The sequence below is a fragment of the Dasypus novemcinctus genome, chromosome 19, assembly GCF_030445035.2.
Source record: "Dasypus novemcinctus isolate mDasNov1 chromosome 19, mDasNov1.1.hap2, whole genome shotgun sequence".
NCBI classification, from domain to species: Eukaryota; Metazoa; Chordata; class Mammalia; order Cingulata; family Dasypodidae; genus Dasypus; species Dasypus novemcinctus.
Genome location: NC_080691.1, coordinates 24,129,597 through 24,146,448, shown reverse-complemented (window position 1 = coordinate 24,146,448; position 16,852 = coordinate 24,129,597). Strand labels below are relative to the sequence as shown.

Sequence of the window (16,852 nt, the reverse complement as noted above, 5' to 3'; positions counted from 1 at the left end):
AGACCATTGTAAACACTCATATACAGGCTTCTGAGTGAACATTTTCATTTCTCTTTGATAAATACCCAGGAAGGGCCTTGCTGGTTTGCAGGTACTGTATGTTTAACTCTGTAAGACTCTACCAATTGTTTTCCCAAGTGGCTGAACCATTCCAGATCTCATACTGGAATCATGGCCAATCTTTCTTTCTAAACCATCTTTGCTCGGGGAGCTTCCTGGGGTCACCGGGAAATGAATTAATTGCCTCCAAATCCTTGTCTCTGGCTCAGGGTGAGCCCGGCCTATGAAAATGGCAAATCTAACGTACAAGATGTTTTTATCTTTTAAAATCTTTTTTTTAACAAAGCAAACAAGACATATACCAATTAGGAAAACCACCACTTCTAATATTGGCACTGTAACCTGGACTTAATTATTTATTTATTTAAAATAGAAAACAAATGCCCAAGCCTAAGAGAATTTTTGAAATAATTTTAATTATTTATTTATCCCCCTGCCTTGTTGTTTCGTGTTCGCTGCCTGTTCTCTGTGTCTGTTTGTTGCGTGCTCTCTGTAGCTGTTAGTCTTTTTTTAAGAATCTGGGACCTCCCACGTGGGAGAGAGGCACCCAATTGCTTGACCCACCTCCACTCCCTGCTTCTTGTGTTTCTCATTGTGTTTCCTCATTGTGTCTCATTGTGTCTCCTCATTGCATCATTTTGTTGCATCATCTCATCACGCCAGCCTATTTTGTCAGCTTTCTGTCTTCTTTAGGAGTCACCAGAAATGGAACCCAGGACCTCCCATGTGGTGGGTGGGCACCCAAATTCTTACACAACATCTGCTTCCCAACCTGGATTTATTACTGCTACATTTGTTCTTCTTTCTTCCTGGTGATGATTTTACCTGCTTAATCTCAGGAGTCAGACCGATCTCAGACTTACCACAGTGGAAGATCAGGTGTTGGCTGAAAATGGAGGACTGGGACTTGAGGCTTGGCTAAACTTTCTGAAAGGTCTATCTGGTTGGACGGTTGCCCCCAACTTTAGAGTCACTCCTGGTTCTTCACATGCAGAGCTGTCTGAATTCTTGGTTCCAACCAAGCCAGATAAATCTGACTCTTTTGTAATCCACTGTCAACCTGTGTTGCTTATTTAGATTGGGACCTTGCTGTCTAGATTCATTTTTAATAATTTCACAGTTAAACCAGTGGTTCTCAGCCCAGGTGATTTTGTTCTGCAGGAGACCCTTGGCAATGTCTAGAGAGATTTGGGGTTGTCACACATGGAGGTGGGGTGCTAACTGGCAGGTAGTGGGTGGTAGTCAGGAATGGTGATAAACGTCCTACAATATATGACGACTTCCCATAACAAAGAATTATCCAGTCCCAGATGTCATTAGTGCCAACGGTGAGAAACCCTGAAGTAAAACTACAATCTTTGGTCAATTTTGTCCAGGAAAACCATTTTTCCTTCTCTGGCTACCATTGAAATCCACAGTGTGCTTTCTCTCGGAAAGCAAGAAACTCTCCAATCACCCATATCGATCCCTCCTGAAACCCTCTGGGCATTTGCCCACCCTTGGGTTGATCTGTCAGTGCTCAAGGGGTGGACAGTTCCATCAGAATCGCCTTGAGTGCAGTTTCCAAAAGAACAGACCAGATTCTGTTAGGAGAAGGAGGGGGAAGGGCATGAGCAAGGAAAGGCAGTAGGTGGGGATGACAGTCTGCACCTGACAGATGGGGAAGCTGAGGCCAGGAGAGTGAAGACACCTGCTCAGCACCACACCGTTCCCACCCAGAAGAGCTGTTTTTCCCCGCTTCTGGCTTTCTGCCATTCCACACTGTTCCTTGGGTCCCTGGTTCTTTCTCTTGCAGTGTTTGCTAAGTAGATATGGGAGGAATGACGACCTGGCCCTCCTGCCACCCATTAACAGGCACGGCAGATGGACTCCGTTGCATTTTATTTCCTGCTGGCACATGGCAGTGGCCCAGCAAGGGGGTGAGAGGGCCTCCGTTTGTGATGTCATGCTACTCGAGGGCGGCCTTAACAACAAGATTTCGCAAATAGGTCAGTGTTGTCAAATAGGATTGTTACTGGCAAGGCAGAAGGTGCTCAACTCTATCTGGAACTAACAAAATGCCTTGCTACCCATAAAGAGCACGTAAATTGACTCTCGGAGGATACAGCTCTCTCATTCTAGATCCTCAGAGCTGAGACGATTCTCTCTCCCTTAGAAAGACTGCCCTTTGCAGACAAGGTCCTTATCTCACCCTAGGATATTTCGGATACTCTGTGAGTACTACTGCTAAATACAGATCAAATGTACACTTTTTTTTTTTTTTAATATACCAGGGCCAGGCACTGAACCCAGGACCTCGTACATGGGAAGGTGGTGCTCAACCACTGAGCCACATCAGCACCCCCAAATGTATACTAATACTAATGCTTTTGCTTTACATTTATTTTTGTAGCTTTGTTACATGACTAATACTGTTTCATTGCAAACTTTTAGAAACATCGTGTATTCATAGAGAATATAATAAAAATGTAACCATAATCCAACAACCCAGAGATAAAAACTAGTTACGTTTTGTTATATATCTGGGGTGGCTTGGAGCTACATATTCCAGAAAAACCTGTTCTTAAACTTAATCCGTTCCATGGATGTGAGCCCATTGTAAATAAGACCTTTTGATGAGGGGTGTGGCCCAACGGGCTCAGGATGGGTCTTGGTCCCATTGCTGAAAGCCTTTCAGGGAGAGAAAGCCACAGGGTGGGGGCAACCAGAAGCTGACCTGGAAGAGAAGGGAGAGGCCACTCTCCTGCCACATGTGACAGAGGCACCAAGGACCAGCCTTCAGTGGCAGCCTGCCCCAGACTGCCAGTCTTCGGGAAGAAAGGATTGTCTTGATGATGCCCTGATTTGAACTTCTCCTAGCCTCAAAATCTTGAGCCAAGAAATTCCCTTTGTTTAGGCCAACCCACTGCATAGTATTTGCTGTAGCAACAAGGAAGCTAAAACACCCTTCTAGATGTGCCGTATCTACGTGTATCTTTCCATTCTTGAATAATTTACATATGCAATGTTTATTCTTTAATAATTTAAAACCACACAAATAATATACAAATCTATTATTGCAAAAATTAATGCAGATAGTCTTCCTTCCTCACTACCTGGTCACTCTTTTTAACTCACACGTCTCTTCAGAGGATACAGGTGTTACCAGTTTGGAGAGACTCCTAATAGATCGTATGTACATGCACTATGTTTTTTTTATAAAACTAGGATCATACTCTGAATGCAGCTTTGTAAACTGTCCTTTTCACTTAACATTGTAGGCATCTTTTCATGAGTTAGACATACATATGCATATGTACACATACACACACAGCAGGGGTTCTCAAACTGTGCCTCACAAACCAGCAGTGTCTGCATCTCCTGGGAACTTGTTTAAAACGTGAACTAATGCATCCTGTCTCTGGCATCATTTCAAAGTCTGAAGGGCACATTCTTTTGTAGCTGTACCATAAGTCATTTAAGCATTTGCTTACTCATAGATAATTTTTTTTAAAGATTTATTTTTATTTATTTCTCTCCCCTTTCCCCCCGCCCCAGTTGTCTGTTCTCCATGTCTATTTGCTGCGTGTTCTTCTTTGTCCGCTTCTGTTGTTGTCAGAGGCATGGGAATCTGTGTTTCTTTTTGTTGCGTCATCTTGTGCGTCAGTTCTCCGTGTGTGTGACACCGTTCTTGGGCAGGCTGAACTTTTTTTGCACTGGGCAGCTCTCCTTACCGGGTGCACACCTTGCACGTGGGGCTCCCCTACGTGAGGACACCCACGTAATTATCTTTGAGTGGGAAGCGGACTTGGCCCAGTGGTTAGGGCGTCCGTCTACCACATGGGAGGTCAGCGGTTCAAACCCCGGGCCTCCTTGACCCACGTGCAGCTGGCCCATGCGCAGTGCTGATGCACACAAGGAGTGCCGTGCCATGCACGGGTGTCCCTGCATAGGGAAGCCCCACGCACAAGGAGTGCGCCCCATAAGGAGAGCTGCCCAGCGTGAAACAAAGTGCAGCCACACACACGGAGAGCTGACACAACAAGATGATGCAACAAAAAGAAACACAGATTCCCATGCTGCTGACAACAATAGAAGCAGACAAAGAAGAGGACGCAGCAAATAGACACAGAGAACAGACAACTGGGGTGGGGGGGAAGGGGAGAGAAGTAAATAAATGAATAAATCTTTAAAAAAAAAAATTCTGTTTTTGAAACCTACTCTTGGTTCCTGCTACAGTGACCTGCCTGAGTAATGTGAAGATAAGGGGTAACTGTGTCTCTCTGTGTGCTTCCAGAAGAGCTGGAGGTGGTTCCCAATCCCAAGGTGGGCAGAGGCATACCTGACCCTCTTTTTGGCTTCTTGCCCTAAGAATGAATGGTTCAATTAGAGGTTGCATCCCAGGAGCTTCTCCAGGTATGTGTTGTTACTGATATAGATATATGTAGAGATAAATAAATGTTTGTGTTTATATATTCTGCAACTCTCCATTTCCTCTTATTTGGGTGTTTTTTATTTTTTTAAAGAATTTTTATTTTTTATTTCTTTTATTTTCCCCTCCTCCTCTCCTCCTACCCTGCTGTTTTTGCTGTCTGTGTTGTCTTCTCTCTCTCTCTTTTTTTTAAGATTTATTTCTCTCCCCTTCCCCTCCCCCCACGTTGTCTGTTCTCTGTCCATTCACTATGTGTTCTTCTTCGTGCACTTGGATTCTTGTCAGGAAGCACCGGGAATCTGTGTCTCTTTTTGTTGTGTCATCTTACTGCATCAACTTTCCGTGTGTGCGGTGCCACTCCTGGGTGGGCTGCATTTTTGCATGGGGCAGCTCTCCTTGTGGGTGCACTCCTTGCATGTGGGGCACCCCTATGTGGGGGACACCCCTGCATGGCACCGCACTCCTTGTGCACGGCAACACTGCACATGGGCCAGCTCACCACATGGGCCAGGAGGCCCTGGGTACTGAACCCTGGACCTTCTATATGGTAGGTAGATGCTCTATCAGTTGAGCCACATCTGCTTCCCATGTGTTGTCTTCTCTTCTCATTTTCTCTCCTCTAGGATTCACCGGGATTCAATCTTGGAGACCTCTGTTGGGGAGAGAGGTTCCCTGTCAATTGCACACCTCAGTTCCTGGTTTCTGCTGTGCTTCACTTTGATTCTCCCCTTGGCTCTCTTTTTCTGATGAGTCATCATCTTACTGCAAGACTCACTTGCATGGGGCATTGGCTCACCACGTGGGCACTGGCTCACCAAGCAGGCACTTGCATGGGCACTGGCTTGCTGTGTGGGCACACCTTCTCTTCTTCTTCTTCACCAGGAGACCCCAGGAATCAAACCCAGGTCCTCCCATATGGTAGGCAGAAGCTCCATCACTTGAGCCACATCTACTTCCCACCTGGATGTTTCACGTGTTTAACCTACATTTATAACATTTGTCAAAATCATCTTGGGTGGACACTCAGGCATTTGAAATCTGAAAATTCAAAATGAAAGGAATGCCAGAAAACCATAAAATATGCAGCACAGTATATTTTTAATTCTTTATAGAATTTTTTTTCAATCACATCACCCAAGATGGCTCTCTTGTCTGTTTGTTGTCTCCTCACTGTGTCTGCTTGCTGTCTGTCCACCTTCCTTAAGAGGCACTGGAAACTGAATCTGGGAATTCCCATGTGAAGGGTGGGTGCCCAACTGCTCGAGCCACATCTACCCCCACCATTTTTCATTCTTATACATCTCTTTTCTCTGTGATCACCAGCTGGAGTCTGCAGTGGAGAAAATGAGCAAGAGTAACTTGATCTTCATCCCGGGATTTTTGTTAAGGGTTGTCCCGTATGGACTTTCATCCCCTCTTATGGAACAGCCCAAGATTTCTTTTTGCCATGACATTTCTACTTTCCATTTATGGAGTCCTGTCTTATTCACCCGCTCCCCTTTGTCATCAATCTCTTTACTAGTAATTTGTCTGTTGACGTCTTCTATTTCTTCTTGAGTCACTGTGATAGTCTGTGTGTTTCTAGGAAGTTGTCCATTTCACCTGGGTTAACTAATGTATTGGCATATCGTTCACAGTATCCTCTTGTTTTAGTTTGCTAAGGTGCTCAAAGTAGATATCATAAAAAGTGTTGGCTTTAACAGTGGGATTTATTAGCTTACAACTTACAGGTTTTTTTTTAAGGATTTATTTTATTTGTTTTTCTCTCCTTCCCCCCCCATCCCGGTTGTCTGTTCTCTGTGTCTATTTGCTGCGTGTTCTTCTTTGTCCATGGCACAGGAATTTGTGTTTCTTTTTGTTGCAACATCTTGCTGCGTCAACTCTCCGCGTGTGCAGCGCCATTCCTGGGCAGGCTGCACTTTCTTTCATGCTGGGCGGCTCTCCTTACAGGGCGCACTCCTTATGCGTGGGGCCCCCCTCTGCGGGGGGCACCCCTGCATGGCACGGCACTCCTTGCACACATCAGCACTGCATATGGGCCAGCTCCACATGAGTCAAGGAGGCCCGGGGTTTGAACTGCGGACCTCCCATGAGGTAGACGGACGCCCTATCCACTGGGCCAAGTCTGACTCCCACAACTTACAGTTTTGAGGCTGAGAAAAATGTCCAAATCAAGGCATCATCAAGGCAATACTTCATTTCTGAAGACGGGCTGCTGGGATCCTTGACTCCTCTGCCACATGGCAAGGCACCTGGAGGCATCTGTAGCCTCTCTCTTCTATTCTGGAAAGAGTTGCGTTCAGCTTCTTGCTTCTGTGACTTTCTCTTTTTTTCTTTGTACTCATCCCATTTATAAAAGATTCCAGTAAGAGAATTAAGAACCACCCTGGGCCATGCCTTAACTGAAGCAACCTATTCAAAAGGTTCAACTTTAATAGGTTATACCTACAGGAATGGATTAGCTCTAAGGACACGATTTTCTGGGGGCACATACAGTCCCAAACCATCATAACTCTTATAATTCTTTTTATTTCTGTGGGGTCAGTGGTAATGTCTCCCTTTTCATTTCTGATTTTAGTCATTTGTGTCCTTTCTTCTTTTAAAATCTGTCTAGCTAAAGGTTTGTCACTTTTATTGGTCTTCTTAGAGAAAAAGGTTTTGGTTTTGTTGATTTTTTTCTATTTTTTAAAAATTCTCTATTTCATTTATCTCCTCTGTAATCTTTTTTATTTCCTTTCTTCTGTTGGCTGTAGGTTTAGTTTGCTCTTCTTTTTCTAGATCCTCTGGTTTTGATATTAGATTTCTGATTTGAAATGGGATTCCCCATTTTTGGGAATTTGAATGTCCCCTCTACTTGCTATGAAATAGATTTTCACCCCCTTTATTGTATGGCTTAACACAGGTTATCCTTTGCCCAAGGTTGCTTTGAATTAATTATTTCTTATACTGCTTTAGCTCTACAAGTGCTCTCCTGCAGTGCTGGGAGAGTGAGCCCAAGACCGTTTTCTGAGTCAGTCTCTCAGGCTTCACCCAGTAGATTGGCACTGACCTACAGGCACCCACTGTGTGCATACAGGTTACACTGCTTCCCCTGGAATAGTGCCAGGGACTCAAAATGGGAATGCAGGCTGGGTCCACACCATGCCAGGGAGGGTTGGGCGAGTGGCAAGCAAAGGCGCTATGAGCTTTGTCTGCTGCTTTCTTGATAAAGCACTTGCCCAGTTACTGCAATCCTTTAACTGTTTCCCAGAGTTTTAAAGAAGATGGCTCGACTAGTTTTTGCAAGTTGTTCAAAGATTCTGTGGGGAATTTGCACTGTTCAGCATCATAAGATGCACCTCTATCTTGGTCCAGGAGTCTCCAGAATTATTTTTTTTATTAGAGCAGTTGTAGGTTTATGAAAAATCCCTCAGAAAGTACAGAGTTCCCATATACATCCCTCCTCCCACAGTTTTCCCTATTAACAGCTTACATTAATGTGGTAACATTATTACAATTGAGAAAACAATATTATTTTAATTACACTATTAATTATAGTCCATAGTTAAAATTAGGGCTCACTATTTGTACAGTTGTACAGTTCTATGTTTTCTTAAAAATGTATTCTGGTACCATATATACAGCCTCAATGTTTCCATTTTATCCATTTTCTGACATACAATTCATTGGCATTAATTACATTTGCAATGTTATGCCACCATCCATTACCAAAACTTTTTTCATCACCCCAAACAGAAACTCTATACCAGTTGTGCATTAACTCCCCACTTCTGGTCCCTGATAACCAAAATTCCAGTTTCTTACTCTATGAATTTGCATATTCCACTTATTTCCTATAGGTGAGATCATACAACATTTGTCCTTTCATGTCTGTCTTACTTCATTCAGCATGATGCCTTTAAGGTTCATGCATGCCGTAGTATGTACCAGCACTTCATTCCTTTTAACGACTGGATAATATTTCATTGTGTGTATACTTATACCACATTTTTAAAATCCATTCATCCATTGATGACTACTTGGATTGCTTCCATTCCACTGTTTGGCTATTGTGAATAATGCTGCTATGAATATCAGTGTTCAAGTATCTGTCCGTATCTCTGCTTTCAGTTCTTTTGGTTGTATTCCTAGGAGTGGCATTGGCATGTCCTGTGGTAACTCTACGTTGAACTTTCTGAAGAACCACCAAACTGTTTTCCACCGTGGCTGAACCATTTTACATTCCCACCAGCAGCGCATGAGGGTGCCAAGGTTCCAGTTTCTTCACATCGTTGTCATTATTTGTTATCTTCATTTTTAAAAATAATAGCAATCCTGGTAGGTATGATGTAGTATCTCACTGTGTGTGTGTGTTTTTTTTCATTCTAAAAACAATTTATTGAAGCTTATCATTCATACATAAACAGTAAGTATATAGTAGAAGTTGTGGACTTATAAAACAAACATGCATCACATCATACAGGGCTCCCATATATCGCCCTACCACAAATACCTTTCATTGTTGTAAAACATTTGTAACAAATTATGAAAGAGCATTGTCAAAGTATTGCTGCTAACTACAGTCTGTGTCTTACATTCAGTGTGTTTTCCCCCGACCAACACTATTATTTTTTTTTGTTCATAAACCATATGATATACTTAAAGTATACAATCAACGGCATTTGATATAATCACCAAATCGCACATTCATCACTTCAATCAATATTAGAACATTTTCATTACAAAAAAAAAAAAAAAGAACAACAACATAAAACAAACCAGGGGCGCGGATGTGGCTCAAGCAGTTGAGCGCCCACTGCCCACATGGGAGGTCCTGGGTTTGGTTCCCAGTGCCTCCTAAAAAAAACAAAACAAACCAACAAAAACCTAGAAACAAACAACAAGCAGAACATAGGGGGAAACCAGCTTGGGAGATGATGTGGCTCAGTGGTTGAGCCCTGGCTCCTCACAGGAGGTCTCAGGTTCAATTCCCATACCCCTGGTACCTCAAAAACAAAACAAACAAAAATCCACCCATACATTAGCACTACCAATTACAAATCCTACGATGTGCTTTTACCATTTCTATTCATTTCCAAAATTTATAAACAAATTTTTACCAATTCTGCAGCTTAAACCTCAGCTTTCCATTCTCTAGTCATATTCTTTTCTCTGGTGACTTATATTCTAGCTATTAACTCCATGACTTGCTCATTATATTTAGTTCAAAAGAGCAAAATCATGCAATATTTGTCCTTTTGTGCCTGGCTTGCTTCACTCAACATAATGTCCTCCAGGATCATCCGAGTCGCCAAATATTTCACAACTTCACTTCTGCTTACAGCTGCATAATATCCCATTGTATATAAACACCATTGTTTGTGTATCCATTCATTGGTTGATGGACACCTGGGTTGTTTCCATCTTTTGGCGATTGTGAATAATGCTGCTATGAATATCAGTGAGTAGATGTCTGTTCCTGCCACTCTTCTCAGTTTTTCTGGATATATTCTTAGCAGCAGTGTTGCCCCATCACATGGTAGATCTATATCTAACTTCCTTAGGAACTGCCAAACGGACTTCCACGGTGGCTGTACCATTCTACATTCCCACTAACAGCGATCAAGCATTCCTACCTCTCCACATCCTCTCCAACACTTTCAGTTTTCTGTTTTGTTAATAGTGGCCATTCTAGTAGGTGTGAGATATCCTCTCATTGTAGTTTTGATTTGCATTTCCCTAATAGCCAAGTGATGTTGAACATTGTTTCATGTGTTTTTTTAAATTATTATTTATTTTATACAAGATAAATTTTCCCATTTAAACCACTTTCAAGCATACAATTTAGGGCATCAACTATGTTCACAATGTTGTGCTATCATCACTACCATCCATTACCAAAAGTTTTCCATCATCCCATACAGAAACCCCCTACCCACCAAGAACTGATTCTCCATTCCCTTCTTTTCCAAGTCCCTTGTAACCTGTAAATCTACTTTCTGTCTCTATGAATCTGCATATTCTAGTTATGTCATATCAGTGAGACCATACAATATTTGCCCTTTTGTGTCTGTCTTATTTTACCCAGTATGATGTCTTTAAGGTTTATTCATGTTGTAGCCTGTATCAAAACTTCATTCTTCATAAGAATTTCTTATCTTAGAGTAATTTTTAAAATGAAAGCAATGTTTTGTGAAACAAAACAGTATAGTGGAACCACTGATGAAGAAGCTGCTTTAACTGGAATTTTAAAAACAATTATTAGGTGAACTTTGCAGAAATTCATGTGTTTTTTGGTTATTGTATTTCTTCTTTAGAAAAATGTCTGTTCAGGTCTTTTGCCCATTTAAAAAAAAAACAAAACTTCTCCCCCTCCCCTCCATTGTCTGCTCTGTCTCCATTTGCTGTGTGTTCTTCTGTGTCTGCTTGTATACTCGTTAGGTGGCTCCGGGAACTGATCCTTGGACCTTCTGGAGTGGGAGAGAGGTGATCATTATCTGTGCCTCCTCTGAGCAATGAACCCTGGACCTCCTATATGATAGATGGGAGCTCAATTGCTTGAGCCACATCAGCTTCCCATCTTTTGCCCATTTTTACAATTGGGTCAATTGTCATTTTACTGTTGAGTTGCAGGATCTTTTTATATATCATGGATATTAGACCCTTGTCAGATGTGATTTCTCAATATTTTCTCCAACTGAGTGGGCTCCTTTTTACCTCTTCACAAAGTCCTTTGAGATGTAGAGGTGTTTAATTTTGAGGAGGCTTCATTTATCTATTTTTTCTTCTTTTGCTTGTGCTTTGGGTGTAAGGTTTAAGAGACTGCCACCTACTACAAATCTTGTAGATATCTCCCTACATTATCTTCTAGGAGTTTTATGGTCTTGGCTTTTATGTTAGAAAGGTGATCCAGTTCGAATTGATTCCTATATAGGGAATGAGATAGGGTCCTCTTGCATTCTTTCAGTTATAGATATCCAGTTCTCCCAGCACCGTTTGTTAAGAGACTGTTCTGTCTCAGAAAAGTGGACTTGGCAGACTTATGAATCAAAAATCAGTTGTCCAAAGACATGAGGGTTTATTTTGGAACTTTCAATTTAATTCCACTGATCGATGTGTCTATCTTTATGCCAATACCATGCTGTTTTGACCATTGTAGCTTTATAATACACTTCAAGGTCAGGAAATGTGAGTCCTCTGACTTCACTCTTCTTTTTTTTTTTTAAAGATTTATTTTTTAATTTATTTCTCTCCCCTCCCCCCCCAAGTTGTCTGCTCTCTGTGTCCATTTGCTATATGTTCTTCTGTGACCACTTCTATCCTTATCAGCGGCACCAGGAATCTGTGTTTCTTTTTGTTGTGTCAGCTCTTTGTGTGTGTGGCACCATTCTTGGGCAGGCTGCACTTTCTTTCATGCTGGGTGTCTCTCCTTATGGGGCGCACTCCTTGCACGTGGGGCTCCCCTACATGGGGGACACCTCTGTGTGGCAGGGCACTTCCTTGCATGCATCAGCACTATGCATGGGCCAGCTCCACATGGGTCAAGGAGGCCTGGAGTTTGAACTGCGGACCTCCCATGTGGTAGGCGGACGCCCTATCCATTTGGGCCAAGTCTGCTTCCCTCGTTCTTCTTTTATAGAATGCCTTTGGCTATTTGGGACCCCTTTCCCTTCCAAATAAATTTGATAATTGCTTTTCTATTTCTGTAAAGTAGGTTGTTGGAATTTTGATCGGTATTGCATAAAATTATAAATCAGTTTGGGTAGAATTGTCATCTTAATGATGTTTAGTCTTCTAATCCATAAACATGGAATGTCCTTTCATTTCTTTAGGTCTTCTTTGATTTCTTTTAGCAGTGTTTTATAGTTTTCTGAACACATATACTTTACATTCCTGGTTAAATTAATTCTTAGATATACGCATAGATATCTTTGTTGCTATTGTAAATGGATTTTTTTCTTGATTTCCTCCTCAACTTACTCACTACTAGTGTATAGAAATGCTACTGATTTTTGCATGTTGACTTTGCATCCTGCCACTTTGCTGAACTTATTTTTTTTAATCACCCCCTCGTGACTTTTTTTTTTTTTTTGCATGCTGTTTGCTCTCTATGTCCATTTTCTGCAGGATCTTTTGTGTTCTCACTTGTCTCCTTTCTTTTTTTGTCGCATCACCTTGCTGAGTTGGCTCTCTGCAGCATCTGCAGGCTGGGTGGTGCTCCACAGCGTGTGGGCGAGGCTGTCTTCACAAGGAGGCCTTGGGATGCGAGCTGAGGACCTCCCATATGGTAGACGGGAGCCCATTTGATTGAGCCACAGCTGCTTCCCTGCTGAACTTATTTTTTAGCTGTAATAGCTTTGTTGTAGATATTTCAGGATTTTCTTAATATAGGATCATGTCATCTGGGAAAAGTGACAGTTTTATTTCCTCTTTTCCAATTTGGATGCATTTCATTTTCTTTTCTTGCCTAGTTGCTCTAGCTAGAACTTCAAGCACAATTTTGAATAACAGTGATGACAGTGGGCATCCTTGTCTTGTTCCTGATCTTAGAGGGAAAATTTTCAGCCTCTCCCTAGTAAGCACAATGTTGGCTGTGGGATTTTCATATATGCCCTTTGTTATGTTGAGGAACTTTCCTTCTCTGTATTTTGAATTTTTTTAATCAAGAAAGGATGCTGGATTTTGTCAAATGCCTTTTGGGGAGCAGGTGTGACGAGTGGTTGAGCACCTGCTTCCCACATTGGAGCTCCCAGGTTTCATCCCTCGTGCCTCCTAAAAACCAAAAAACCAACAACAAGGAAACAAACAAAAAACCTACTGAGGGGAGCTGACGTGGCTCAGATTTTGAGGTCTGGCTTCCCCATACGAGGTCCTGGTCCAATTCCTGGCCCTGGTACCTCAAAAAAAAAAAAAAAAAAAGCCTTTTCTGCATCAATCAAGATTATCATGTGTTTTTTTTCCCCTTTGATTAGTTAATGTGATGTATTATGTTAACTGATTTTCTTATGTTGAACCACCCTTGCGTACCAGGAATAAAATCCACTTATCACAGAGTATAATTCTTTTAATATACTGTTGTATTCAATTTGCAAGTGTTTTCTTGAGACATTTTGCATCTGTGTTCATTATAGTGATTGGTCTGTGAGCTTCTTATTTTGTGGTATCTTTTTCTGGCTTTAGTAATTGGTAATGCTGGCTTCATAAAATGTGTTAGATAATTTTCCTTCCTTTTCAATTTTTGGAAGAGTTTTAAACAAGATTGGTATTATTCTTCTCAAAATACTTGGTAGAATTCACCTGTGGAGCTATCTGGTCCTGGACTTTTGTTTGTTGGAAGATTTTTGATGATGGATTCAGTTTCTTGTGATTGGTTTGTTGAGTTCCTGTACTTCTTGGATAGCGAATGCAGGTTGTTTGTGCATTTCTAGGAATTTGTCCATTTCCTCCAGTTTGTCTAATTTGTTGGCATACTGGTCCTCATAATATCCTCTTGTGATCCTTCTTATTTCTGTTATTCAGTCATAATATCCCCCTTTTCATTCCTGATTTTATTTATTTGCATCTTCTCTCTTTTTTTCTTTGTTAGTCTTGCTAAGAGTTTGTCGATTTTATTGATTTTCTTAAAGAATTAGCTTTTGGTTTTGTTGATTCTCTATTGGTTTTGTTGTTCTCAATTTCATTTATTTCTGCTTTAATCTTTATTATTTCTTTCTTCATGCTTGCTTTGGGATTGGCTTGCTATTCTTTTTCTAGTTTCTCCAATTGTTCAGTTAGATCTTTGATTTTAGCTCTTTCTTCTTTTTAAAATATAGGCATTTAGGGATATAAATTTCCCTCTCAGCACTCCTTTGCTGTATCCTGTAAGTTTTGATAACTTGTGTTCTCATGTACATTGGTCTCAAGATAGCTACTAATTTTTCTTGCAACTTCTTTTTTGACCCACTGATTGTTTGGGAGTGTGTGGTTTAGTTTCCATATATTTGCAAATTCCCCCTTTTCTGCCTGTTATTGATTTCCAGTTGCATTCCATTATGATCAGAGAAGGTGCTTTATATAATTACAATCTTGTTGAATTTATTGGGAGCTGTGTTTTGGCCCAACATGTAGCCTATTCTGGAGGAAGCTCCATGAGCACTTGAGAAGAATGTATAACCAGCTGATTTGGGGTGCAATGTTCTGTATATGTCTGTCAGGTCCAGTTTGTTTATCATATTCTTCAAGTTCTCTGTTTCCTTGATCTTCTGTATAGTTGTTCTGCCTATTGATGTGAGTGGTATGTTGAAGTCTCTAGCAATAATTGTAGAGATATCTTTTTCTCTACTCAGTTTTGCTAGAGTTTGCCTCATGTATTTTGGGGCATCCTGGTAAGGTGCATAGATAATTATGACTGTTACTCCTTCCTCATGGATGGTCCCTTTTATTGATATATAATGGACTTTATATTTCTTACCACTTTTTTTTGCATTTAAAGTCTGTTTTGTCTGACACCAGTAATATAGCTACCCCTGCTCTATTTTGGTTACTATTTGCATATAACATCTTTTTCCAACCTTTCATTCACAGTCTGTTTGCATCTTTGGGTGTAAGATGAGTCTCCTGCACACAGCATATGGATATCTCATATTTTCTTATCCATTTTGCCAGCCTATTTATTTATTTATTTATTTTCAAGGTACTGGAGGCTAGGGATTGAATCCAGGGCCTTGTATGTGGCAAGCAGACACTCAACCATTTGAGACACATCTGCTCCCCCAGCCTATGTCTTTTGATTGGGGAGTTTAATCCATTAACATTCAATGTTATTACTGTAAAAGCATTACTTACTTCAACCATTTAATCCTTTGGCTTTCATATGTCACATCTTATTTTTGTCTGTCTTTTTACCCTTCAAGTAACCCTTTCTGATAGACTTTTACTTCTACCCTTTCCTCCAAGCCTCTCTCTCTCTTGTCCTTCCTTTTTTGGCTGCATAACTCCCTTTAGGGAAGAAGATCACAACTCTATAAAAATATGTAGTATGGGTTGTGTGGGGTGTTCCCAAACCCTGAGAGGGCTCTTTCGGGGGCTTGTAGGGCAGAAAGTTGCCTGGATGTCGATTTGGTGAGACAGTGACAGAAGAGATTCTTGCAAGAGGTGGAACTTTCAGTTTCTGACATGGAGGTCAGAAGTTGTAGGTGGAACCTCTCCCCCTAGGGCTGGCAGCCCATCTGTGGCAAAAATTGAAGAACTAACTGCACATTTGGAGGAATTAGTAAAAAACACAACAAAGTAACCCCACAGGAAGAAGAAAGAAAGAAAGAAAGAACAAAGATAAGAGCAGAACTAAATGAAATAGAAAATAAGAAAGCACTTGAAAAGATAAACAAAACCAAGAGCTGGTTCTTTGAGAAGATCAATAAAATTGACAAACCCTTAGCTAGACTAACAAAGAAAAAAAGAGAGAAGAGGCAAATACACAAAATAAGAAATGAGAAAGGAGATATCACCACTGACCCCACAGAAATAAAGACTATGATAAGAGGATACTTTGAAAAACTATATTCCAACAAAAATGACAATTCAGAGGAAATGGACAAATTCCTAGAAACACATAAGCAGCCTATATTGATGAAAGAAGAAATGGATGATCTCAACAAACCTATCACAAGTAAAGAGAATCAGTCATTAAAAACTTCCCAACTAAGAAGAGCCCAGGGCTAGATGGCTTCACAGGTGAATTCTACAAAACATTCCAGAAAGAACTAACACAATCCTGCTGAAACTCTTCCAAAAAATCGAAACAGAAGGAACATTACCTAACTCATTCTATGATGCCAACATTCCCTTAGTACCAAAGCCAAACAAAGACAGCACAAGAAAAGAAAATTACAGACCAATTTCTCTAATGAACCTTGACACAAAAATCCTCAACAAAATACTTGCTAACCATATTCAACAACACATTAAACAAATTATACACCATGACCAAGTGGGATTCATTCCTGGTATGCAAGGATGGTTCAACATAAGAAAATCAATCAATGTAATACACCATATAAACAGATTGAAGGGAAAAAACAACATGATTATATCTACAGATGCAGGAAAAACATTTGACAAAATACAGCACCCTTTCTTGATAAAAACACTCCAAAATATTGGAATACAAGGAAATTTTTTGAACACGATAAAGAGTATATATGAAAAACCCACAGCCAACATTGTTTACAATGGTGAAATCCTAAAATCCTTCCTTCTAAGATCAGGAACAAGACAAGGATGCCCACTCTCACCTCTTCTATTTAACATTGTCTTAGAAGTACTTGCTCAAGCACTGAGGCAAGAACCAGATATAAAAGGCATTCCAATTGGAAAGGAAGAAGTCAAAATTTCATTATTTGCAGATGACATGATCCTATAATA

General features: G+C 40.8%; 1 long non-coding RNA gene across 1 annotated transcript; it reads left to right on the top strand.

The window, feature by feature from the left end:
* The first annotated feature begins 1,870 nt into the window (after positions 1-1,870).
* LOC131274511 (uncharacterized) lies at positions 1,871-8,805 on the top strand. The gene is made up of 3 exons (XR_009181737.2): positions 1,871-2,273; positions 4,337-4,455; positions 8,603-8,805. It is a non-coding gene; the product is annotated as an uncharacterized lncRNA (long non-coding RNA).
* The last annotated feature ends 8,047 nt before the right edge of the window (positions 8,806-16,852 follow it).